The 27219-nt window shown below is 38.5% G+C and overlaps 1 pseudogene; it reads right to left on the bottom strand.

The window, feature by feature from the left end:
• Positions 1-11945, bottom strand: part of LOC128589749 (60S ribosomal protein L10a-like) — a 148295-nt pseudogene extending 136350 nt beyond the window's left edge.
• Between the last annotated feature and the right edge of the window lie 15274 nt (positions 11946-27219).

The following is a 27219-nucleotide window of genomic DNA, read 5'->3' as shown; positions in this document are numbered from 1 at the left end:
TAATTAGCCATTCTGTTTCTGGCTGATCACCCCCAGGAGCTGAGATCCTGGCGGTCTCCGAAGGTGTAACATCTCACCTGGGTAGACTGCTCAGGTAGAGACTGTCCTGAAGTGCTGATACAGCCTTCTGGAAAACTCAGCACAAGTAGCTGTGAGTACTTCTTACCAGTCAGGGGAAGAATTGAGCCAGGATCCCAAGGACACCTGCACTTTGGTCTTACCTCTGTCTCTGAGAACACAGGCAGTGTCTTTTCCTCTGTTTTTATCCTCATTATTAAATAGAAAAAATAGCATCCACAGTAATTATTATTATTATTATTGTTATTAGTATTATTATTTTTGAGACAGGGTCTCATGGGCAGAATGCTAGGGCATCATAGCTCACAGCAACCTCAAACTCTTGGGCTCAGGAGAACCTCTTGCCTCAGCCTCCTAAATAGCTTGGACTATAGGTGCCTGCCACAACCCTGGCTAGTTTTTCTATTTTTAGTAGAGACAGGGATCTCTGCTGTTGCTCAGGCTGGTCTTGAACTCCTGAACTCAGGTGATTCAACTGCCTTGGCCACCCAGAGTGCTAAGATTACAGGCTTGAGCCACATCGCATGACCTCACAGGATAAAATATATGGGTTAATATGCTTTGAAAAATTTCAAGTGCTGTATGTGGAGAAGTTTTTATTATTACAAAGCCCCAGGGAATCATGGTAATATAATAAAGCCCAGGAAAACTGATATTATGGTAGAAGAAACCCTTAGAGAGCTAAAGGTTATTGTTTCAGCAGGTCTAGCTTACAAAAGAGCTTGTTAAAGAATAAGACATAAAGTTATGTAACATAATCAGAGTAAGCATACATAAAGATGAATGCATTTGTGGTCCAGAGGCTCAAAGAAAGACATCTTCTTAAATATACTTCTTATTACTGGCTCAGGTTAAAACTAGAAAATTCAGGTCTATAAAGCAATACAAAAAATCTTGAGACAAGTATACTCAGAGAACTAAAACGCTGCTATAAAACAAAATCCTAAAGTTTTTATTCAGAAAGATTTTATAGAAATAGAATAAGAATGTAAATTGTTCTGATAGTCCCCAAGAAAAATCTGTCAGTTTTAACATCTGGTCAGCTTTCCATAAAGGGAAAAAATCATAAAGTTCACTTTCCAAGGTGAAGACAAATGACTCACTAGCAGAATTTGGATTTTAATGAATTAAAAGTTTACAAAAAAGGGCTTCTGCCGTGAGTGGCACTCACTGGGAAATAAGCAAATTTCAATAATCAAGCTCTTCATATGAAATAGACATCAAAAATTTACTGAAATGCTTCACTGTATCATCCCATAAGAAAATTTAGAAATAAATGTTTACAAATTCTGAACTATGCTCTCTTTTTGTTGAAAAGGATGGAAGAAAAAGTGTGCTGATTTTCAAATTGAGACTAACAATATGGTAAAATACCGTATATGAAATAAATGCTTATTGTAGAATTTGCCCATGTTATGTTCTTTGGTAATTGAATCTGTCCTCATTTATAAAACAACTATACAGTTGGTTTGCAGTATCATCTGAGTGCTATGAGAGATAAAAAAGGAGTGAAATAAGAGGTGATTTCCTTCAAATGTTTGAAATCTTTCTCTTATAAAAATGGGCTGGTTTTCCAAGGCCCTGGCTCTTTGCCTGACAGGCTACCACTCCCTGTCCACTCTCAGATGGTCAGTTTTCTTGACCTCAGATTTTTCATCCGTAAAATTCTGGACTTGGCTAGGTAAGCACTGAAGTACTATTATGGCTTCATTTCAATTTAATAGCAGTAATTGTTTAGTCCTTTCCTGAGGCCATTTATTTACATATTTTATCACATTTAAATTTTACAAAATTCTGTCAGACACTATAATTACACCATTTTCTAGCCCTGACTTTGAGAGAGGGCAACACCCCTTCTGTTTCCCAGCTCATGCAGAGTTTGATTCATGCCTGGGACACCACAGACTGTGAGCTTTGCTCAGCACAGCATCACCTCTGTGATAAGACCTACTATTAACAAAGACAAATTTCTCAACCTGCTGGCTACCACAGGACCACAGCTGGAAAAAGTAGCTTTCAAATTCTACTGTTGGTGTCAGTAGAATTCTTAAAGGGCCAAATAAGGTGACAGAAAGGAAATTTTCTGTCTCAAATGGGTTAGTAATGATAATGTGACTAGCTTAGCTGAGCATATCTATTAGCCATTTGGTTATTCAACTTTGTATGACATTGATTTGCTTTTATTTTAGAAACTTTTTATTTTTAGTTAATTATAGATTTACATGCAGGTGTAAGAGATAATGCAAAGAAATCTCATATACCCTTCACCCAGTTTCCCCATAGTAATTCCTGCACTACTATAGTACAACAGCACAATAAAAAAATGACAGGGATACAACCCATCAGCCTTATTCAGATTTCACCAGTCTTACATGCACTCATTTGTATATGTCTGTGTGTCTCTACATTTTGTCCTATATAGTTTGTCACATGGGTATATTCTTGTGACAACCACTATAGTCAAGATACAGAAGAGTGGCCAGGGGCAGTGGCTCACGCCTGTAATCCAGCACTCTAGGAGGTCAGGGCGAGTGGATTGTTTGAGCTCAGGAGCTTGAGACTAGCCTAAGCAAGAACAAGACACTGTCTCTACTAAAAACAGAAAAACTTATCTGGGTGTTGTAGTGGAAGCTTGTAGCCCCAGCTACTTGGGAGGCCGAGGCCAGAGGATTGCTTGAGCCCAAGTATAGGGAGCCAGCCCCCCACACAACCTGTGGATATCCCCAGTGCTTGGCGGTGATGAGGAAGTGAAAGAAATAAATACTAAGAGACAACGTAGGATTTAAAAAGAGTGGGCCTAGGGGACTAATGCCACCCTATGGGAGAGAAAGTAAAGAACCCATGCTGTGGGTTAACTCTGTATATTACATACATTATCATTAAATCAACAAATCAATAATCACAGGGGAAAACAAAAACCTACACTATACGTCATAATTTTTGTGTGGCATTTGTAATTTCAGCTAAGTTACTATTTAACTAACTTTTATGATCTTTACTATTCCATTCTATACTAATTATAAACTAAAAGATAGAATGTGACTTAGAGAACAAAGAACTGGACTTAGAAACAGGTTTGACCATGCACACAGTTTCCACAGGAGGCAATTAAATCTCTGGGTCCCTGTGAGGCAGACAAGTAGACGCCATACCCATGTTGGGAATGGGGGAGAAAGAAGTTTTTCTTCTTATCTAGACCCCAGAAGCTGTTCCTCTTTTACAGAGAGCCTGAGGCACGTGCTGCTCCCAGCACATCTAGTACCCGCTCATTACTCCCAGATTTCTTTGTATAGAATCTCTATGGAGGAAACTGCATACATACTCTCTTCAGGATCCCCCTCTTCTCTAGTCCTTTTTCCTTTGCCTCACAACCCACTTTCCCCAACTAATAAAATATTTCTTAAATTCCAATTTAAATAAATGCTTCAAGAAGATGGCTTCCTTTGCCTCTATTCCTCAGCCTTGTCCCCCCTCTTTTCCACCCACACCCAAGAGTTTGAGGTTGCTATGAGCTATGATGTCATGGCATTCTACCTAGGGCTACAGAGTGAGATTCTGTCTTAAAAAAAAAAAAAGATACAGAAGAGTTCCATCACAAGGAGCCCTCGTGCTGCCCACAGCCACTCACGTCCAGTCCTTGGCAGCCACTGATCTGTTTTCTATATTATTTTGTCATGTCAGGAATATAATGTAAATGGAATCATATGGTAGGCAATATTTTGAGATGGTTTTTTTTTTTTTTTTTTTTTCATTTTTCACAGTGATTAGGGTATCAACTCCTTTCCCAGTGGTTGTTGAGTAGTATTTCCTGGTAAGCTGTACCACAATTTGTTTAACCACTCACTCATGCATGGAAAGACATGTGGGTTCTTTATAGTTTTTGTCTATTATGAATAAGCTGCTGTGAACATTTATGCACAAGGTTTTGTGTGAACATAAATTTTCATTTTTCTGGGATAAATAAATGCCAAAGAATGCAATTTCTGGTTCATATGGCACACACATGATTAGTTCTATGAAAATTGCCCTACTCTTTCCCAGAGTGACTGTACCATTTTAGTACCCATCAGCAATGTATGAGTGGTCCAATTCCTTAACATCTTTGCCAGCAGTTAGGGTCCTGTCTGGGGAAGAGGTTTTTATTCTGCTAATGGAGGCTCCATTAAAGAAGGGAGCCCTTGACCTCTCAGCTGTAGTTGCCCAGAATTTAGGTTCTGCAACATGGATGGGGGTGGGGGTGGAGTAGGATGAGAAGTTCTGGTGGCTTGCCTTTCCTGGGGAGATGCCTTATCCCTGGATTGTGAGCTGGAGGGAGAGGGTGGTCTTGGGTACACTCAGAAATCCCAGAGTGGAATTTCTGTCATGCTGAGCTAGAAAGGGAAGGAGATAGTGGATCTTAGTCCAAATGGTCTAGACTCCTACTGTTCTTAACAAGTTTTAGTATATTTTTCTTGAATGATTTCTCCAGAAACTTTTCCTTTTGGGAATTTTACTAGTTATAAGGTATTTCTTCAGGGAGTGTGTTTGTAGAGTCCCTCACACCATGATTCTGAAAGTGGAACCTAGTACTGTTGAATTTTGAGAATTGTAAAATATTTTTTATATTAGAAGTCCTTTGTTAGAGATGTGATTTGCAAATATTTTCTCCCAGTCTGCTGTTTGTCTTTAAATATTCTTCACAGAGTCTTTCACCAAACAGAAATGTTAAATTTTGATGGGGTTTGATGGATGCATTGTTTTTTCTTTTCTTTTATATAATAGATTGTGCTTTTAGCATCAAATCTAAGAACACTTCATTTACCCTGTGGTCCTGAAGATTTTCTCCTATGTTTGTGCTGTTTTATAGTTTTATGTTTCACATTTAAGCCTCTGATCCTTTTAAGTTGACATTTGTGTAAGATATGAAGATTAATGTGAAGAGTTTTTTTGGCCTGTGGATATCTAATTGCTCCAGCATTATTAGTTGAAAGGAGTATCCTTCTTCCATTGAAATGCTTTTGGACTTTTGACAAAACTCAGTCAGACATATTTGTTTGAGTCTCTTTTGGGGTGTTCTCTTTGTTGTGTGGATCTACACATCTGTCCCTCCATTAACATCACACTGTCGTGATTATTGTAGCTATATGGTAAACCATTGAGTAGAGAGATTCCTTCCACTTTATCCTTCTTTTGCAAAATCATTTTCGCTATTCTATAACAATTAATTTCTGTGTTGTTTAGTATACATTTTAGGATAAGCTTATCAGTATCTACTAAAAATCTTTTGAATTTTGTTAGGAATTACATTAAAGCTATAGATCAATTTGGGGAGAATGGACGTCTTTATGTCAATCCACTGTTGAATTAATGGAATATTCGATTTATTTTTGTTGTTTTTATAAGTAAAGAATTTAGGAAGCTTTCTAATTCATAATAAAACCCCACAGGTATCAATTTACTCACCATTAGGTGAGAGTACTTTTTTTCTCCTGGACTTCTCTGATTGATTTAATTTTCCATGTTAAAGTTTATAAGCACCACTTTTGTTTCTATATAAACATGGCTATGGATAATCACAGCAACTCTAACTCTACCTTTAGTCAAACTACAAATAAATGTTTGAATTGTTGGGGGAAGGCAGATTACTTAGCCAAATGACTCATGGATTGTAGCCCTCCAGAAAGCACTGAGAGCACATTAAACCTTCCCAAACTCCTCAGGATAGTAAAATGTATTGCTAAGAAGAGATGTTATTTTTCTTCCTTTCTTTTTTTTCTTTTCTTTCTTCTTCTTCTTCTTTTTTTTTTTTAGTATATCCTTTCTTTTAAATAGAGTTGAAAGTGGAAAGTGCTTAGCTCAGTGTTGCTTTTCCATGTGTTTCACTAGTTGTTAGTACAGCAAGCTCTATTAGGTGAGTGCCCCACACAAAGAGAAAGGAAAATTGAACTCTTCTGGCTGGTGCTGTTCTTCCCCTCAGCTGAAAGCTGGTATGCATGACAGCATCTTTCCTGTAGCTATAATTGGGGCCACAGGAACTGTGGATAGTTATGTATTCAGTTGTTGTTGCAGTCATCAATTTATCTTTTTTCAGAATAAAAACAAATCTCTAAATTGATCTTAATTTTTTGCAGCTGCAGTTTTTTATTACAGTATCTTTTTATATTAAAAACTTTCATCAGTCATTAAAAATAGACATTTGATTCATAAGGTTTATTTCTTTCTAGAACAATTTATTGCATTTATTCCTGTTAGAGATTGGGATAGAAGAAAAAATGCAGATGATTAAAACTCAAGAAAGTAGGTTCTTTGCTTTAAACTGGAGCCAAGAAACTTGCTAACTATATGCTTGAATTGCTTCCAGTTTTAGAGTGATGGTCTTCTTTCTTTTTATTTTTAATTTTTTAATTATTATTATTATTTTGAGACAGGGTTTTGCTCTGTTGCCAGGCTAGAGTGCAGTGGCATGGTCATAACTCACAGCAACCTCAAACTCCCGGGACTTTTTTCTCCCGGGCTCAGGCTATCTTCCTGCCTCAGCCTCTCAAGTAGCTGGGACTACAGGTGTGGGCCACCATGCCGGATTGATTTTTTTGTTTTTTATAGAGTCAGGTTTCACTGTTGTCCGGGCTCTCTTTCTTTATTGAAGACAATGAATGTGAAAAGCTCTATTGCTGTATGTTCAAATCACTATCCTCACTAAATCATTACCTGTTGTATTTGCATTTCTTCTGTAAATTTATAAAACAATCTGTCATTATTTTTTAGTCAGTATATTTTTGGTGGAATGTGACAGATACTCAGTGTATTGATGTGAGTAACTAAAAACATCAAGGTGTCAACATAACTGGATCTAAATGGCCTAACAATGTCATCGGGCCCCGGGGTTCAGTTTCTTTCTTTCTTGTCTTTGCTTTCAGTTGTATTGGCTAACTTTTCAGGCAGGCTTTCCGTGTGGCTGACAGTGAGTTTTCTTCTCCTGCTTACTCTTGTAACTAGGACTTCTGAGTCCTTAGTGCTAAGTGGGTCATGTGTTCATCTGTGAACCATTTACCATGGACAAGGCTAGTCTATGCTTCCATTAACCAGGCTAGGGTCAGAGGCTGACTTCTGTAGCTGAGGGATGTTTCTCATTCATTCAAGGACTTAGACTCAGTAAGTGGAAAGAGTAAGTGATTCAAGCTATGTGTGTCTAGAGGGACTGAGGCAGGGGTCCTCGGACTGAGGCAGGGGTCCTCAAACTGCGGCCCGCGAGCCACATGAGGCGGTGTGATTTTATTTGTTCTTGCTTTGTTTTTTTACTTCAAAATAAGATATGTGCAGTGTGCATAGGGATTTGTTCATAGTTTTTTTGTTTAAACTATAGTCTGGCCCTCCAACGGTCCGAGGGACAGTGAACTGGCCCCCTGTTTAAAAAGTTTGAGGACCCCTGGACTGAGGTTTTACTGAACAGGCAAAAATCAAGAGCTATCTACTATGCTCGGTTCTAAAGAGCTGTTCATTAAAAGAAAAAAAAAAGTGGAAAATACAAAGCTAATGTATGCTTGTTGGTGTTTTTTGAATGTGTCCCCCAAGGTTCATGTGTTTGAAACTTGATTCCCAATGCAGTGGTGTTGGGATGTGGGGCACAATGGGAGATGTTAAGTTCACAGGGACACTGACCTTATGAGCAGATCAATGCCATTATCACATGAGTAGGTTCCTTATGAAAGAATGAGTAGAGCTATTCTTGTGCACAGCTGTTTTCTCTCTTTTGCTTTGGCCTGGGACTGAGGCAGCAGGAAGGTCCTCACCAGCTGCTGGCACTCTGATTTTAGACTTTCCAGCCTCCAGCACTATGTGGACTAAATTTCTTTTTATTATAAATTTTCTGTGGTTTTCTATTATAGCAACGTAAAATGAGCTGACACAAATTAACAAAAATGGGAAAAATAGTAATTGACAACTTCTAAACAGAACCTATTTATAAGCATTTAATACAATGATAAAGATTCATCAGAACCTTCTCTCTGAGTGTTGATTTGCTCAAATATAAAAATTTATGGGGTTGATTAATATGATTTCCTAGATGTCTCAGATTTAACTGTCATGATTAGCAATCCTCCCTCCTGCTGAGGATTTCTCTCTGGAAGCCTAAATGCTGAAGTGTCTTGAAGGTGAAGTTGCTGCATCTGTGAATGTCAGTAACCTTCAGAATTTCTCATCTGAGCCGCGAGCTTTGGAAGACTACATAGACATGCACAGTTTGAAAAATATACAGGGTATGGAGGGTGCAGGCGTAGATGACAACTAGGGTTTCTGGTTATAATACAAGGTGATAAGACAGACGGTTCCGTAAATTGATTTTTAAAAATTTCTGGTTAATTTTCCAGACTTTACTTTGTGCAGAGTAATGTTTAGTTATTATATGGCCTATTCTGTTAACTTACATTTCCCTGGCCCTGGCTGGTAACGTTTTGAGGTAATGGGAACCAATTTTCAATTTAGGCAGGCTGTGATTCCTGAACGATTTTCTTTGAGAGCCATACCTCCTATTCATTCATTTAACACATAGGATGGAGTGTGTAGTATGTGCCATGCACAGTTTAATGGAATAAAGTGGTAAGCAAAAACAATTTCCTGCCCTAATAGAGCTTCCTGTCCTGAGGAAGATGAACAAATATATGAGTCAGAGAGTATTAAGTGCTGCGATAAAAAAAATGAAGCAGAGCAATCTGATTTAGCACGGCTGGAGCGGTGTTTTGTGGTCATAAGAGAGGACACGAGAGCAGAGACAGAAATTAAATGAGGAAGCAAACCATGTCTCCTCTGGGAAAAGGACCTTCCCAGGTAGAGAGACAGGCAAGGAGAAGCTTGAAGTGGGAACATGCTTGACATGTTGAGAATTGCAGGGAGACCAGGGTAGTTGGAGCAGAGTGAGTGGGGAGTGGGGTGGAAGTGTGGCAGGAAATGGACGAGAAGCAGCAGCCAGGGGCCATAATCATGCAGCTCAGGGGAAGGACTTGCAACTTTTTTTCAGAGTGTGATGGGATACCTTGGGGATTTTTGACATGGGAAGCCACAGGATCTAGTCCACATTGTAAAGCATCTCCTGGGCCACTGCATAGAGAGCCTTCCTTAATGTGAGCAGTGGGGCAGTGGCTGGGGAAGCCCTTTGCTTGAGACTGCCTCTTCTCCCAGCAGGAGTTCCTCCTTAGGGCAGCTCCCAGGAGAGCAGCCATTACTTTCTTTTCCTGCATGTTCTTTGATCCCCACTCTGAGCTCCTAGGGACAGTATTTCCAAGTTCAAATCAACTGACTCAAGGATGCTTTGTAAACTAAGAGTTAATTTGTAATTTGGAGACCAATTCTGTCTTCCAGTCCAGAGTTGGGAACATTTTCCTAAAGAAGGTCATTAATACATTAAGGTTTAATAACACCTAGTGAATAACATTGACGTAAAAAATAAGTTAATTAAGGAATTTTTTTGAGTTTAAATGCATTTTATTTTTAAACAACCTACATAACAATTCAGGAATTTTTGTTTTGTTTGAGTGAAAGCTGTAAGAATGACTTGAAACACAGGTGGAATCAAATTGATGTCTGAAAAATTCTTTTCCCCTAAACTAAATTATTTTAAGAAAAGTAAATCTATGGAGGGAAATTCTTATACTAACCTTATAATCATATATAAAGGCTTTGGCTAGTTCTTTTGCATTATCTCTGCTGCCCTCAAGCAGTACAGGTAAATATGGTACAATATTATACCTGCTCAGTATTGGGCCTCATCCTGTTGCAGGGTGTTTGGGGGTGGACACCCATTTACCAACATTCAATGACTTTTTAGCAATTTTGTGTAGTCTTTCAGATGTTAAGATGTTAAGTTGATATCAGTTATGTTCTTGCAATGCTATACATGTCACAATACAGATATTGAGTAGTATTTATATGTGCTTCATTTGGGAAAATTCTATAGTAATCATTTCTTTGTTAAAGTACAAATGAAATGTCTCCTTTATCATCATTGTTGTCCGAACCAAATCTTTCAAAATGGTTCATAAGACTATGAACCAATGTATATATCATTAACATCAAATCAAAATTTATTAAGTTCTCTGCATTCAGTAATGCTTATTACTGTGATTTGAAAAAAAAATCCATTGGGACATACTACAGTTTTAATTAAATCTTATACATTGCTCAGCTCAATTGTTCTTATTTAGATAATACCAAGCAGATTATATCAGTACTTTTGCAGCTATAAAAAGGTATAGCTGACTGCTCAATATCCTAAGGAGACCCTGTTTGCTTTGTCAAAACCAGTGAGGAGGACTTCAAAATTAAATTCCACAGTTTTTATTGCATAAAAGTTTGAGTTAAGCTGCAACTGAATGACTTGTTTATTCATTTAATTATTTGAAAGGGGAAAATAACTGGTGAAGGAAAAATAAGTGAACAAAATTCTTTTTTGTAAAAATTTCAGATTAATGTGAGGGTACAATTAGGTTACAATGTTTGCATTTGCTGGGTAGAGTCCCTCTTATAGTGTGTCCTACACCTGGGAGCTGGGCCATCCACCCTTGCATTGTGCCCATAAAGTGGGAGAACAATTATCTCCCAACTTCCTCCCTTCTCCCCTGTCCTTCAAGGGAACAAATTTCTAACCTTTGGTCCAGGAGGTAGAAGGTCTGTGTCTATAAGTACACAAATCCATCTTTCCTCTCTGGCTCCTCTTTTTATATCAGGAAAAACTGGGTCTTGACTGTCAAATTTCATTAATTAAAAAGTCCCATGAGGATGAACTGAAATACTGATAATAAGTCTAAAGGCCTCTGACATTTAGAGAGGACAGAAATATTGTTCTCTTATAAAAGTAACTCTTTTTCTTAATTTCCCAGAAGAGCATTTATGGGGCAGAAGAAATCTTTGATCTGTTCAGGAAATCTATGGTGTCTGCCTGTGAGGCTGGACCAGGAATCAGCAGACTGATGTGATATGGAAGTCATGCCGTGTACTACTCCAATCGAATTAAAATCACTGGCTCACAAGTCTATGCACTCTGTAATGGACAGGAAGATAACAGTCTCAGGGTTAAACCCAATGTGAACAAAAATCACATGTACTTGACCTTGGCAGCTGTTTTACTGTTTGGCAGTACTTGCAGCATGTATTTGTATCTTCTTTTGCTTATTTTTACTTGCATGGTATTTGTCTAAAATTTTGCTGGCTTTCTTGAAAAACAGGGTCAAATGTTCCAGATTCTTACAACTTGTCTCATCATGAGAAATGCGTTCCCATTGACTTGGTTTTGCTACTTCTTCCTGGAATGCTGCAATAGAGATAAAGTTAACCATCTGGACTGGGTTTTTGTGTGTTCTCTTTCCCTTCTCCATAGTGGTTCGTAAGGAGCTGATTCTAGAAAATTTTTTGGTGTCCTTAATCCATGCATCTTTCCCCAGTACTATAAAACATGTGAAATACTTTTTTTTTTTTTTTTAAATAAAACTTATCCTGTAGCTGAGTGATAATTTTGTGCATCTTGGAATCTATCCTAGGTATATGCCTAGGAAGAAGTCAAGACATAGGTGTCAGTAAAACTAATCATATAGCCTCAGACTAGAAAGTTTTGGGATTCCATAAACCTAACAATATCAGAGAAAGTTTAGAGACCAGAATCATGGCATTTCTTTTATTCTAAAGAGGCTCTGTGGTATAGTGTTTGCGGGCATAAATTTTGAAGATAGATTACCCTAGTATCCTTCATCTATTACTTTTAAACAATGTGAACTTGGACAAAGTACTTTAGCTAAAATAATAATCACATAGTATGTTAGCGAAAATAGTGATAATAACAACAATAATAATGATAATAAGAATTAAAGAGTTAATGTACATAAAGCACTTACCGTCATCTCTGGAAAATAGTAGATATTTAATAATTTATAACTTTTTTAGCAATGAGACAATTTGGAATAACTCAATAATGTTCAGCTTTCAGTGAATTCTGCCCATAATATATTACTAATAAAGAGTAAAATAATGTTGCATTCACATTTTGTTTACTTGTGAAAATAAGTACTTTTTTCTTGTTTTGTAAGTCATTAGTGTAAAAAACAGCAATATTTACATTTTTTCACATTCAATTTAAAGTAATTTGTTATAGTCTTGATGCTAATTATTAGCTACTTTACTTAGGAGAAGCTGAAAGGTAGAATAATATTGCACATACTCCATGATTTCTACTAATTTTATTTTTGTATACTCCATCATACCAAGATGAGTAAAATCTAATTATGGCTAGGTTTCATAGCACATTTCTAACAGAGCCTCTTAAAGTACTATGCACACACACATACAACAGTTTTAACAGTTTTAAGAAAGATGTAGGCTAGAATGTTAGTGTTGTGAGCTGTAAAGAAATTTAAATTACTTAATGAAAATAAAACCTAGGTACTCTACCACTGTTATTGAGAAGGGTCTGCTGCTGGACTTATCTCAGATCACAGACTCATCTTCTCTTACGGTTCCTCTTGGCTTTCTATTTGTACCACTTCCTGACTTCAAGGTGCTGGAAGTTTGTGTTTCCTTTTCAAACACTAGCTGTGTTATAGGCCTTTCCTTACTTCTTTGTTTCATAGCTGAAGTGGTATTGGGACATTTACATAAAATTCTCAGAAGTATCATTATACTTAAGTTTAGGATATGGGAAAAAATTGAGTATGAGTCTCACTGACCAGGTTTACAAATTATGTGGGCTTAAGAGAACTTCATTCTTGTAAGATGTCAGGGAAAGGTCTTACTTCCAATGTTGCAAATTCTACCTTTATCACCTACCAATAGGAACCCTTTTGAGATAGATGCCATGGTGTGTTGCAAATAACCCCCTTCAGGATTGAGGTCCTCATTCCTGCAGCTAAGAGTTTGGCTGCAGATGGCTCACAATTGAATACCTTTCTAGGAATTGTCCTTGGGAGGAGGAAGCCTTGTTTGTTTCTGCCCTGGAAGCAATCTGTATCTAATGATTGGTTGAAGTGAGATTCAAATATTAAGTCCCCTTGCTGTAATTAAGCCAGCTCTGAAGGATCATCTGAGTTTCAGTAGTCTCAGAGGAATTGTCTGAAGTCTCTGTTGTAACTTCATTAGTGTTCAACCTCTTCTTTTGCCCAATCCTGTTTTTCTCACCAGTCACAACTTTTCTCAAGAAGCATCATCAATAAATGTTCTGTATGCAAATATCAGAGTCTCAGAGACTATTTTCCAGGCAGAAAAAAAATCTATTATAGTTGAGAAGAGAAGTAGAGGGGTCCTAGGAAGAAGACCGTAAGATGAAACTTGAGAATTGCTTAACTATCACTGTTGGCAATTGGAGCACTGATAGAGGCTGGGATTAGGTTGCATTGGAATTGTTAAAATTTTCACTAGTGATGAACAGCGATGGGATACTGATGAAATACACTAGCAGGTGTGATAGTGTAGCTGAAATTTCTGTCTATGCTGAGTCCTTGATCATGGGGTTCAAAAATAAAACTATGGGCTATGCAGTTAAGCAAAAGGGGAGAGTTATTGACAAAGAAAGAGTTATAGGAAAGGGGCAACAGAACTCCAAGTGGGAAGCCCCTGTGGTCCTTTTGTTTAGGGGTTTATATACTGCCTTCAGGAAGGGGGCCCTTGGGAATGCATGTCCAGAACTTGTCACAGTTGACCAGATACTGACAGGAAGAAAGCAATCTTAAAATTAGCAAATGAATGTGGTCTTTATAGTTCCTGTTCCAGGTGAGGCAGCAGGACATATACTTTCCACTTCAGGAGGGACAAGCCTGGATGAGAAATAAATTAGGCTGCTTTTCTCTGACTCTGTGTGAGCCTAGAGAATGCAGTCTAGAAAAGGCCTGTTTGCCCAAGCCTAGAAAATGGGTGTGTGTGTGTGTGTGTGTGTGTGTGTGTGTGTGTGTGTCCCTATTTAGCCCTGAACAGGAGAATTTGTATTAATAGGTCAGGCATCTGAGAGGCTCAGGTGAAATAGTTTTTTAAGGCATATTGAATGGGATGGCAGTTTCTGGGATGGATTGATGCACTAAGAAAAACAGTGAAAGGCTAAGGATGATTTGTTACCATTACAAGGTGAAACTAGAGGGCCTCCTTGGAAAGAAAAAACTAACTTGCTGCCAGAGGACAGAAACCTTGAGGGTCAAACCTAAGAGTTAATTGTAATAGTATCAGTGCTCCAAAGAAGGTTAAATTTTCAACCCTGGCAGGTCTGTTTAAAGAATCCAGAGCCTTATTTGGGAAGGAGTGGGATTGTGGTAGGCATATTTAATTTGAAGTACTTAAAAGATCTCAAATTCTTGTATTCCCTTGAGACTTGGACTTTCTCACTCTTTCTTTCTCTTCTTCCTTCCTTTCTGCCTTCTTTCTGCCCCTCTTCTCTCTCTCTTTTTTTTTTTTTTTAAGAGAGTCTTACCTTGTTACCCAGGCTAGAGTGCTATGGCATCAGTCTAGCTGTCAGTAATCTTAGGCTCCTGGGTTGAAGTGATTCTCCTGCCTCAGCCTCCCAGGTAGCTGGACTAAAGGTATTTAGCTAAATTTTTCTTTCTTTCTTTTTTCTTTTCTTTTCTTTCTTTTTTTTTTTTTTTTGAGACAGAGTCTCACTATGTTGCCCTCGGTAGAGTGCTGTGGTATCATAGTTCTCAGCAGCCTCAAACTCTTAGGCTTTAAGCTATTCTCTTGCCTCAGCCTCCTGAGTAGCTGGGGCTACAGGCACCTGCCACAACGCCTGGCTACTTTTTGGTTGTACTTATCATTGTTGTTTTGGCAGGCCCAGGCTGAATTTGTACCCACCAACTCTGGTGTATCTGGCTGGCACCCTAGCTGCTGAGCTACAGGCCAACTTTTTCTATCTTTAGTAGAGACATTCTCACTCTTGTTCAGGCTGATCTAAAACTCCTGAGCTCTAGATCCTCCCACTTTTGCCTCTCAGAGTGTTAGGATTACAGGTATGAACCATAACACTCAGTCTCTTCTTCTTTTTGAAGTCTTGCTTTAGAGAAGTGAGATTGTTTATAGACAATGTAGAGAGAAGCTTCTTCATTGCAAAATTAACAATGAAGAGTAATTCCCTTCAGAATCTACCATTACCTTCTCTCCTATCTCTCCTGACCGATGGCAAGGATCAAATTACAACATAAATCAACTGGGGATGTGCTGGGCCTGCTAAGAAAATAAGAGCATTAAAGAAGTTCCAGGATCTAGTCAATATATTATATATATCTGAAATAATTAAAAAGAGTGAGTAAAATTTTAGCAAGAAAAGGAAGGTTTATTTAAATACTAATGGCTTGTGCAGCAAGCCAGGTCATCCTAGTGACTTCAGGCCCTGTGGAAAGCTTGGTTTTGGATTTTATACTCAATTTTGAGGGGTACCAGCTGCTTCTTGGAAATCTCCCAGGGTCTCAATAAATTCTGTTTCCAAAATAAAAATGTTAGGTTTCAAGGCAGCTTCCTGTCTTCTAAAATGTCAGGGTTCTAGGCAGCTGCATGGGTCCTTGGTTCTTGGAATGCTCTTGGTAAAACAATGATCAGACACCTCAACATAAGGCAAGCATGAAATGAAGTTTTTAAGAGAGAGAAAGATAGATTTACAGAGTAAGATACATTTTCCATTAACATAAAATGAGCCCCCAGTGTTGTGACAAAGAAAAAGCAAAGAGGCAAAGGTGATGGCCTTCAGGTCTCTTTTACACCACCTGGGTCAGGCCTACCTTGTGGTAAGAGGTCACCTTACTGTGCTTGCAAACCTCCCATGTACTTCTCTGAGAATTCCTGGGAGGGGGTGTGACCTGCTTGATAATTAGTCTTAAGGCTGTTCTAGGTCACCTTCAAGACTCTATTGTACCTGTTGGGCTACAGAATCTTCTACATCCTTTTCCAGTTGGCACACTAAGTTCTGATTGGTAGGTTGTTAGGCTGTTTCCTCCTCCCCAGATGTGAGCAATCACTTGGGACTGAATAAGATGGGTGACACTGAGATGCAGCCTGCATCCTCCTGCCCCTGTACTCATTCCCAGGAGAGCTATTCCTAACTACCTACTTAATAGATATGAAAAGCTGGAGAAAGCATACCATACAATGTGAAATTTTCAAATTTATAACTTTTCTTGAGCCTAGGGCAAGCAACCAACCCCAAAGATAGACATTTTCAAGGACAGAAAGAAATTAAGGACTTGGTGACCTGGGACAGATAACAACTAACAAACCCTGAGTAAAATTCTACCATTTGAAGAGAAAAAGAGTATGTAGAGAGATTCTCTTTGAGGTATAGCACAAAGGGAAGTCCTAAGCTGACAGTGGAGCAGAGATTTAGATAAACCAGTCCTCATTCTAAAATGACCTCTACTCTAAACATGAAGTAATATCAGGAGATTACTCTGCTTGCGGAGCACAAGGGTAACTATTGCAACAATAATTTAAAACTTAGCTCAAATTGTGGCTAGATTAACATAATCTTCAATAACAAAGCCAAGAAGAAGGAAAATCTTCTCCATTTCCTGGCATAAAAATAATTTACCTCAATCTTTCAACAACAACAGCAACAACAACAAAAATTGGAAGCAATACAAATAAATAAGAAAATTCAGTATACTATCAAGAGACAGAGCAGTCAACACAAGCAGACTCAGATACAACACAGATGTTGCAATTAGTAAACAAAAAATTTGGAATAATTATGATTAATATGTTAAGGGCCAAAGTGGAAAAGATGAATAATATGCATGAGCACATGGGTAATTCTAGCAGAGAGGTGAACATTATAAAAAAATTAAATGCATATGCTGGAAATGAAAACCACAGTAACAAAAAAAGAATGCCTTTGATGGATTCATCAGATGACTTGACACATTTGAGGAAAAAAATGGGAAACTTGAAGATAGCTTAATAGAAACTAAAAATTGAAAAACAAAAAAAATAGTTAAAAAGAAAAAAAAAAAAACCCTACCCAGAAGAACATATCCAAGAATGGTAGGACAGCGTCAAGTGATCAGATACACGATGTGCAATGGGAAGAGGTAGAGCATGAAACAAACAAACAAAAAAATCTGAAGAAATGATGGCTGATACTTTTCTAAAATTAATGACAGACACCAAACTAAACATCCAGCTAGACACCAAAACCAAAGAACTTCAAGCATGATACATACACACACACACAAACACACACACACACACACACACATCTCTATGTATATCATATTAAAACTGCAGGAAGCAGTTTGTCACCCTATTGTGTTTTGGTTTGCATAGTTTCCAGATTTGGGAGGCCAAGATGGGGGGATTTCTTAAAGCTGCTAGTTTGAGACCAGCTGGGAAAACAAGTAATACCCCTGTCTCTATATACACACAAAAAAATTAGTCTAACATGGTGGTGGGTGCCTGTAGTCCCAGCAGCTCCGAGGTGGAGGTAAGAGGATTCCTAAGGCCAGGATTACCCGAGAAACTTAGTGAGGGCTCGTCTCTACAAAAAACAATAACAAAAAAATTAGCAGGGTGTAGTGGTGCATGCCTGTAGTTTTAGCTACTTGGGAGGCTGAGGCAGGAGGATTGATTAAGCCCAGGAGTTTGAGATTGCAGTGAGCTATGATGATGCTCCTCCACTCTAGCCTAGGCAACAGAATGACATCCTGTCTTAATTAATTAATTTACTTTTATGGTTAAATCATCGCTGTGTACATCAGTGCAATCAAGGGGTACAATGTGCTGTTTTCATATACAATCTGAAATATTCTCGTCAAACTGTTCAATGTAGCCTTCAGTTATTGTATGTAGACATTTGTATTCTGCCTTTAGTAAGTTTCACCTGTACCCATTCTAAGATGCACCATAGGTGTGGCCCCACCCATTACCCTCCCTACACCCGAACTACCCCCTCCCTTCCCCTTCCTTGGCCCTTTCCTCATAGTCTTGGGCTATAGTTGGGTTATAGCCTTCATGTGAAAGCTATAATTTAGCTTCATAGTAGGGCTGAGTACATTGGATACTTTTTCTTCCATTCCTGAGATACTTTGCTAAGAAGAATATGTTCCAGCTCCATCCATGTAAACATGAAAGAGGCGAAGTCTCCATCTTTCTTTAAGGCTGCATAATATTCCATGGTATAAATGTACCACAATTTGCTAGTCCATTTGTGGGTCGATGGGCACTTTAATATTCCATGGTATACATGTATCACAATTTGCTAGTCCATTCGTGGGTCGATGGGCACTTGGGCTTCTTCCATGACTTAGCAATTATGAATTGGGCTGCAATAAACATTCTGGTACAGATGTCTTTGTTATATTGTGATTTTTGGTCTTCTGGGTATAAACCTAGTAAAGGAATTATAGGATCGAATGGCAGGTCTATTTTTAGGTCTGTAAGTATTCTCCAAGCATCCTTCCAGAAGGAACTTATTAGTGTGCATTCCCATCAGCAGTGTAGAAGTGTGCCCTTTTCTCCACATCCATGCCAACATCTCTGGTTTTGGGATTTTGTTATGTGGGCTACTCTTACTGGGGTTCGGTGATATCTCAAAGTAGTTTTTATTTGCATTTTTCTGATGATTAAGGATGATGAGCTTTTTTTCATGTGTTTGTAGATCGTGCATCTGTCTTCTTTAGAGAAGTTTCTCTTCAAGTCCCTTGCCCACCCTGAGATAGGATCACATGTTCTTTTCTTGCTAATACGTTTGAGTTCTCTGTGGATTCTAGTTATTAGACTTTATCGGAGGTATAACCTACAAATATTTTCTCCCATACTGAGGGCTGTCTGCTTGCTTTACTCATTATGTTCTTGGCTGTGCAGAAGCTTTTTAGTTTGATCGGGTCCCAGTAGTGTATTTTTGATATTGCTTCAATTGCCTGGGGAGTCCTCCTCATAAAATATTTATCCAGGTCAATTCCTTCAGGAGTTTTCCCTGCACTTTCTTCAAGTATTTTTATAGTTTCATGTCTTAAGTTTAAATCTTTTATCCAGTGAGAGTCTATCTTAGTTAATGGTGAAAGGTGTAGGTCCAGTTTCAATCTTCTACAGGTTGCCAGCCAGTTCACCCAGCACCATTTGTTAAATAGGGCATCTTTTCCCCACTGAATGTTTTTAATTGGCTTGTCAAAGATCAAATAACAGTAAGTAGCTGGATTAATTTTTTGGTTCTCTATTCTGTTCCAGACATCTACTTCTCTGTTTTTGTGTCAATACCATGCTGTTTTGATCACTATCGATTTATAACAGTCTCAGGTTTGGTAGCATGATTCCTCCTACTGTGTTTTTATTGTTGAGTAATGTTTTGGCTATTCGAGGTTTTTTCTGATTCCATATAAAATGAAGTATTATTTTTTCAAGATCTTTAAAATATGACAATGGAGCTTTAATAGGAATTGCATTAAAATTATATATTGCTTTGGGTAGTATAGACATTTTAACAATGTTGATTCTTCCCAGCCATGAGTATGGTATGTTTTTCCATTTGTTAACATCTTCTGCTATTTCTTTTCTTAAAGTTTCATAGTTCTCTTTGTAGAGATCTTTCACGTCCTTTGTTAGGTATACTCCCAAATAGTTCATCTTTGGCACTACTGTGAAAGGAATAGAGTCTTTGACTCTATTTTTTCGGCTTGGTTATTGTTGGTATATACAAAGGCTACAGATTTATGGGTGTTGATTTTGTAGCCTGGGACATTGCTGTATTCCTTGATCATTTCTAAAAGTTTTGTAGTAGAGTTCCTAGTGTTTTCCAGATATACAATCATATCTGCAAAGAGTGAAAGTTTGATCTCTTCTAACCCTATGTGGATACCCTTGATTGCCTTTTCTTCCCTAATTGCAATGGCTAAAACTTCCATTACAATGTTAAAGAGCAATGGAGACAATGGGCAACCTTGCCTGGTTCCTGATCTAAGTGGAAATGATCTTAATTTAACTCCACTCAATACATTATTGGTTGTGGGTTTGCTGTAGATGGCCTCTATTAGTTTAAGAAATGTCCCTTCTATACCAATTTTCTTAAGTGTTCTGATCATGAAGGGATGCTGGATATTATCAAAAGCTTTTTCTGCGTCACTTGAAAGAATAATATGGTCCTTATTTTTTAGTTTGTTTATGTGCTGAATTAAATTTATAGATTTCTGTATATTGAACCAGCCTTTAGACCCTGGGATAAATCCCACTTGGTCATGGTGTATAATTTTTTTGATGTATTGTTGGATTCTGTTTGTTAGGATCATATTGAGTATTTTAGCATCAATATTCATTAGTGATATTGGTCTATAATTTTCTTTTCTTTTGGGTCTTTCCCTGGTTTGGGGATGAAGGTGTATTTTAGCATCAATATTCATTAGTGATATTGGTCTATAATTTTCTTTCTTTTGGGTCTTTCCCTGGTTTGGGGATGAAGGTGATGTTTGCTTCATAGAATGTGTTTGGTAATATTCCTTCTTTTTCTATATTTTGGAAGAGGTTTATTAATCTAGGTACTAGTTTTCTTTAAAGGTTTGGTAGAATTCTGACGTCAAGCCATCTGGTCCTGGGCTTTTCTTTTTAGGGAGATTTTGTATAGTTGATGCTATTTCAGAACTTGATGTAGGCCTGTTCAACATTTCCACTTTGTTCTGGCTAAGTCTTGGTAGGTGGCGTGCTTCCAGGTATTGGTTGATTTATTTCAGATTTTCATATTTCTGAGAGTAGAGTTCCTTGTAGTATTTGTTAAGGATTTTTTGAATTTCTGAGGGGTCTGTTGTTATTTCATCGTTACCATTTCTGATTGATGAAATGAGAGATTTTACTCTTTTTTTCCTGGTTATGTTGGCCAAAGGTTTATCTATTTTATTGATCTTTTCAAAAACCAACTTTTAGATTTATTGATCTGTTGTATAATTCTTTTGTTTTCAATTTTATTTAATTCTGCTCTGATTTTGGTTATTTCTTTTCTTCTGCTGGGTTTGGGGTTGGAGTGTTCTTCCTTCTCCAGTTGCTTGAGATGTCCCATTAAGTTCTTAACTTCCTCTCTTTCTGTTTTCTTGAGGAAGGCTTGCAGTGCTATAAATTTCCCTCTTAGAACTGCCTTTGCGGTATGCTAGAGGTTCTGGTAATTCGTGTCTTAATTGTTGTTTTGTTCCAAAAATTTGGTGATTTCCTTCTTAATCTCATCGATAACCCATTTATCCTTCAGCACAAGGTTCTTTAGCTTCCATGTTTTTGTATGGGTATGCAGGTTCCTGTTGTTATTGATTTCAACTTTTATTCCATGATGGTCTGAGAAGATGCAAGGAATAATTTCTATTTTTTTAAATTTGCTGAGGTTAGATTTGTGGCCTAGGATGTGGTCGAGTTTGGACTATGTTCCATGATGAGAAGAATGCGTATTCAGTTTTCTTGGGCTGAAATGTTCGTAGTGTCTGTTACGTCCAGATGTTGAATGATTAAGTTTAAATCTAAAATTTCTTTGCTTAGCTTCTTTTTGGAGGATCTATCCAGCACTGCTAAAGCCATGTTAAAATCTCCAACTACTATGGACCTGGAGGAAATCAAGTTGCTCATGTCTGTTAGAGTTTTTCTTATAAATTGAGGTTTGTTCTGGTTGGGTGCATAAATATTAATAATTGAAATCTCATCATATTGAGTATTACCTTTAACAAATATGAAGTGTCCATTTTTATCCTTCGTTATTTCAGTTTGTTTAAAGCCTATTGCATGTGCGAATAGGATTGTAACGTCTGCTTTTTTCTGCTTTCCATTTGCCTAGAGTATAGATGACCATCCCTTCACCTTGAGTCTAAATTTGTCTTTTAATGTAAGATGCAATTCTTTTTTTTTTTTTTGGTTTTTGGCTGGGGCTGAGTTTGAACCTGCCACCTCCAGCATATGGGACTGGCGCCCTACTCCTTGAGCCACAGGCGCCGCCCGAAGATGCGATTCTTATATGCAGTAGATATATGGCTTGAGTTTTTGTATCCAGCCAGCCAACCTGTGCCTCTTTAGAGGACAATTTAAACCATTCACATTAATTTAGAATATCGATAAGCCTTTTGAGAGTCCGGTGGACATTTTTAATCCTTTTGTGACTGTGAAATTTGGAATTTGATCAAAATTTTCTGGGTGGGTTTACTTTTGTGGTGGAGGATTATGCTGGTCTTTATGAAAGATAGGTCTGAGAATATCATGAAGAGCTGGTTTAGTTGTGGAAAATTTCTTCAGCATGTGAATGTCATTGAACTATTTAATTTCTTCATCGCAAATGAATCTTAGTTTAGCTGGGTACAGAATCCTGGGTTGAAAGTTATTTTGTTTTAGGAAATTAAAAGTCGATGACCACCCTCTTCTAGCTTGAAAGTTTTCAGCAGAGAGATATGCAGTTATTCTAATATTTTTGCCCTTGGTGATGGTTTTCTTTTGTCTAGCTGCTGTCAGAATTTTCTCCTTCATATTAACTTTAGTGAAATTGATTATGATGTGTCTGGGGGATGTCTTATTTGGGTTGAGTCATGCTGGAGTTCTGAAACTGTCTGCTATTTGAATTTCAGAATCTCTTGGCCTGCCTGGAAAGTTCTCCTTCATAATCTCATGGGGAAGAGCCTCTGTGCCTTGTGAAGCTACTTCGTCACTTTCGGGGATCCCTATAAGACAAATATTGGTTTTCGTCAAATTATCCCAGAGCTCTCTGAGAGAGTGATCTGTTTTTGCCCTCCATTTCTCTTCCTCTTTGAGAGTTTAGGAGCGTTTGAAAGCTTTGTCTTCAATGTCAGAAATCCTTTCTTCTGCTTGCTCCATTCTGTTACTGAGGGATTCTACTGTGTTTCTCAGATCTTTGAGGGCTGCAACTTCTTGTCTCAATGTGTCAAAATCTTTGGTCATTTGGTCTTTGAATCTGTTGAATTCTTAAGATATCTTTTGGGTTACTGCTTGGAATTCTAATTCGATCTTCTTTGCTATCCAGATTCTGAATTCGATTTCTGACATCTCTGCTATTTTTTTGTGCATGGGATCTTGTGCTGTGTCTGCCCCATTGATCCTTGATCCTTGGGGGAGTTGATCTTCTCTGATTATTTGTATTGCCAGAGTTTTTCTGTTGATTTCACCTCATGATTATTTTTCACCATTGCCTCTGGCCATCCTCAGAGTTGGGGAGGTGTCTCTCCAAGACTAGACCCCAGCGGGATCACTCTATTGTTGCTAGATCTTTGTAGGAGTGACCCTGTGTAGTTCCTCTGGTGCTTCCCCAGCCAGGGAGTTCTGGTTGTGGAAGCAGCTCCAGCGTGTGACACACCTGGATCCAGCAACAGGGCAGGAGGTGGTGCGCGGTGTTCTGGGAGTGCCTGGCACCCAGTGACTTTGGCACAGAGAGCCCAAGGCTCCAGCAGTCTCTGGCCAGGAGAAGGGCTCTGCGTAGAGGCAGGGAGGGCTCTGGAGGGCACATGGCTACCAGAGTCCCTCGCCAGATGAGTTGGCCGGTGTGTAGGCAGGGAGGGTTCAGGAGGGAGGAGGCAGGGTTGCGCAGCTCCCACAGTTCCTGGTCAGGGCATGTGGAGGTCCGGTGGGCATCAGTTGCTGGTTGTGGTTGTGGTGCAGCTCTTATGGAGGTCTGGGCAGCGCCAAGCCCAGGAGTTTGAGGTTGCTATGAGCTGTGATGCCACGCCACTCAACCCAGGACAACAGCCTGAGGCTCCAGTGTGCCAAAACCGGTCACTCTTCCCCGAGTGTTAAGGCTGTAAGGCAGCTCAGTCCCCATCTTTAGGCTGCTCAATCACTAGGTTACTAGCTCCCACCCAATACTTGCTCTGTGACCCTGAGGGCGGAGCTTGCTGGGGTAGTTCTCTCACAATGGCTCCCTGAGGCCCACAGCCCTACACTATTAGCTCCGTCCAGCTCAGCAGCTCAGTCTGGGGCCCTAGACAATGCCCAAAGTTCTCCACACTCCTGCTCAAGCTCTCCCCAAAGGCAGTTCAACTGAGTGCCAAGTCCAAAAACACCAAAACATTTCACAGGTAAGGCCATTCCGGTTTGCAGTCTCACTGCTGCTTGCACTTACAGCTGCCGGTGGGATTAGGTCGATCGGAGACACGCAACCACTTGCCAGTTTTCCACTGTTTTTGTCCTCCTCTTGGGGTCCAGAAGTCCCTTGCTGACTCCCTGTATCCTCAAAGGGATGATTATAGGCAGATCCCACCAGCCAGAGATGCCTGGAGTCTTATCTCCCCAGACTCACCGTGTCATGTTGCAGGGAGGCTGTTACTCAGCCGCCATCTTGGATTCTCTGAGATCCTGTCTTTAAAAAAAAGTTTTATTCTTTTACAAGGATAACATTTAACTAAAAGTAGAGGAGATGAAGATTTCCAGGACATGACGAGGTCTTCATTAGCCATCTCTAAAAATTACTCCTTGTTGATTCTTCAGCATTGATTCTGTTGGTGCTGGCTCCTACTGATATTGGGTTATACCAGGGACACCTCCTTAGGAAACTTATGATAGCAGCAGCTCCTAAGTGGTCCTGGTGTTTTTCATCTTATCAAGGAGCTGGTGATCGTCTCTGCCACACTTGGGCAGTGCTATCTGAGTTGCTCTCCACTTCTCTTGGACTACCTCAGAAAGCCTCTGCTGATTCCAGTAGAAGTTTTTATGCATTTATTTACAGCTCAGTAAATAAAATTGTTTTAAAAGTTTGGGGATTGTATTAAGGGAACAAGGCCTTTTGGATGTCTGTACTGAATTTTTATTCATTCTGATCTTTTTTTCTCTTATGTTTCTTAAGAAGATCTAAAGAATATGTCAAGCTGTATAGAGATGTATGACCCACATATAGCTATTTAAATTTAAATTATCTAAATAAAATAAAAAATTAATTTACTTAGTTGCACTAGCCACCTTTTGTGTGTTCATAGGCACATGTATCTACTGGTTACCATGTTTGATAGTGCATACATAAACATTTTCATCATTGCAGAAAGAACTATTAGACAGCATTGTTATAGAGCTTGTGACCTCTCTAGTAAACATCTAGTTGACTTGCCACATGCCTTAAACTCTTCTTTTCATATGCTTTCCTTCCCCCTCTCAAGAGAGCAAAGAGTGATATGTATAAATACAGCTTCAATAGACACTATTTTCCAAAAATTTCTCAAGAATGGATTTAATAGTTTTTCTGGTTTATAAATTCAGAAAGCACAATACACAATACACATTCTTTACACTATGGCATTTATTAAAAAATCGTGCTTATGGCTCAGTGCCCATAGCTTGGTGGTTAGGGCTCTGGCCACATATACCAGGGCTGGCGGGTTTGAACCTGGCCTGAGCCTGCTAAACAACAATGACAACTACAACAAGCTGGGAGTGGTGGTAGGTGCCTGTAGTGCCAGCTACTTGGGAGGCTGAGGCAAGAGAATTTCTTAAGCCCAAGAGGTTGAGGTTGCTGTGTGCTGTGACGTCTGGGCACTCTACCAAGGGCAACATAGTGAGACTGTCTCAAAAAAAAAAAAAAATCACAGTTAGCATTTATTGTTCATGTACTGTATGCTAGGTGCTTGGCATGTATTATATGTAGTATCTCATTTAATCCTAACAGTGGCATTGTGAGTTGCATATTATTGCTATTTTCAAACAGGACAACTGAGGCTCAGGGAGTAGGAACAGCATGCCCGAAATCAATAATCAGTGGCCAGGTCTGATGTGAAGTGGCTCTTTATAATTCTGAAGACCATGATTTAGGTCACACTGTACTATGACAGCTTAGTTGTAGAAAAGCAGTTAGCAATAAGTATCAGTAGGCTCACATAATATGAAATTCTCCTGTTTTGATCTGTATTTTTTTCTTTCCCTATTTTTTTTTTTCTGTCTTGGAAATTACTTCTGGAAGCAAACATACACAGATTTTAATCTTTGTGGGATGAAACACTCATTCCACTCATTTCCCCTAACAGAATGTTAACAATGCTTTTTTTTGTTCTACACACTATTTGCTTTTCCCCCTTTCAGTTTAAAATACAGCCATGCACTTAAATATTTTTATCTTATAACAAAATGTGGTGAGGGCTGGGTCTCTGCAGATCTGAGATGCGTATTATACCAAAATATAGATAACGTGATGGGTTGTGATAATAAGGCTTTCTAGCTCTCAGAGGAATCATTAAATCCTTTTGTTGGTTGAAGCTTTGTGTTCCAACTTATTTAACTATCCCCGACAATCTGTTTCTTATCTGTTTTAGGATACTACAGAATTCTTTTAAAATAAGATGAATTTTTTTTCTTCCAATACCCACCATTATTTTTTTAAAAATGCCTTTGTGATGAATTTGTTGTCTATCATGTTCCTAGCAAAATGAACTTTAAATGACCTCTATGCCCTTATTATTGCAGCTGTTGCCATCCAATTTTATATAGAAAATATGAAGGAAAGGGAATTTAAAACAGAAATTTTTGTTGAGGCACATATAGCTTCAGCAGCTGCTGTTACAAGGGTATAATCAAATACCAACACTGACAAAAACCCATGGGGTCTATTTTCTAATTCAGTCTTGAAGGAAATTTACAATAGTGAATGTCTATGGCAGTTGAGGTTGGCTAAGATTTAGATGACCCATTTCCCTTATCTAATGAATTCAGGCCCTGCAAACTTTGCGAAAGCTTTAAACTGACAAAACACCAAGAGAGTTGATGTGAAATTGAAAGACAGCTGGCATGGACTCAGAGCCTCTTGAGTTTAGCTCGGGAAGCTGCAAACTTGCACAGCTGCAAGAATGTCAAAATGAAGATCCCAGCAGAAAGATAGTCAAAATATTGCTATTAGATGAAGAACTTCATGCTTAAAGCCAGAAGATTCCTCTTTTTTAAATAAAGAAGGCACATGACATTTTTACCTTTATTTCCTTTTTGCTAAGATAAAATAAGTGAGAATTTTTTTAACAATTTAGATTTTTAAAAAATTAAATTAAACTTCAAGAGTATATATATTTTTCATTTTAAAGGATTGCATCTTGTTCCTGGAAATAAAACTACTTTGATGTGGTTTCCTTTTTCAATCTGTCTCTTTTCAATTCCTTGGTCTTGACAAGCTATGAGGGAAATTTAACACTTTGTTTTATCATGTGGTGAGAAATTCTTCAGGATTTTTTAGGTGAGAGACCACTTAAACAAGTTATTAGGTAGAGAAACAAAGCTGGGTAAGTA

The sequence above is a fragment of the Nycticebus coucang genome, chromosome 7 (genome assembly GCF_027406575.1).
Source record: "Nycticebus coucang isolate mNycCou1 chromosome 7, mNycCou1.pri, whole genome shotgun sequence".
Lineage (NCBI taxonomy): Eukaryota > Metazoa > Chordata > Mammalia > Primates > Lorisidae > Nycticebus > Nycticebus coucang.
Note: the sequence above shows the minus strand (reverse complement) of the source record. Positions and strands in the feature narration are given on the sequence as shown.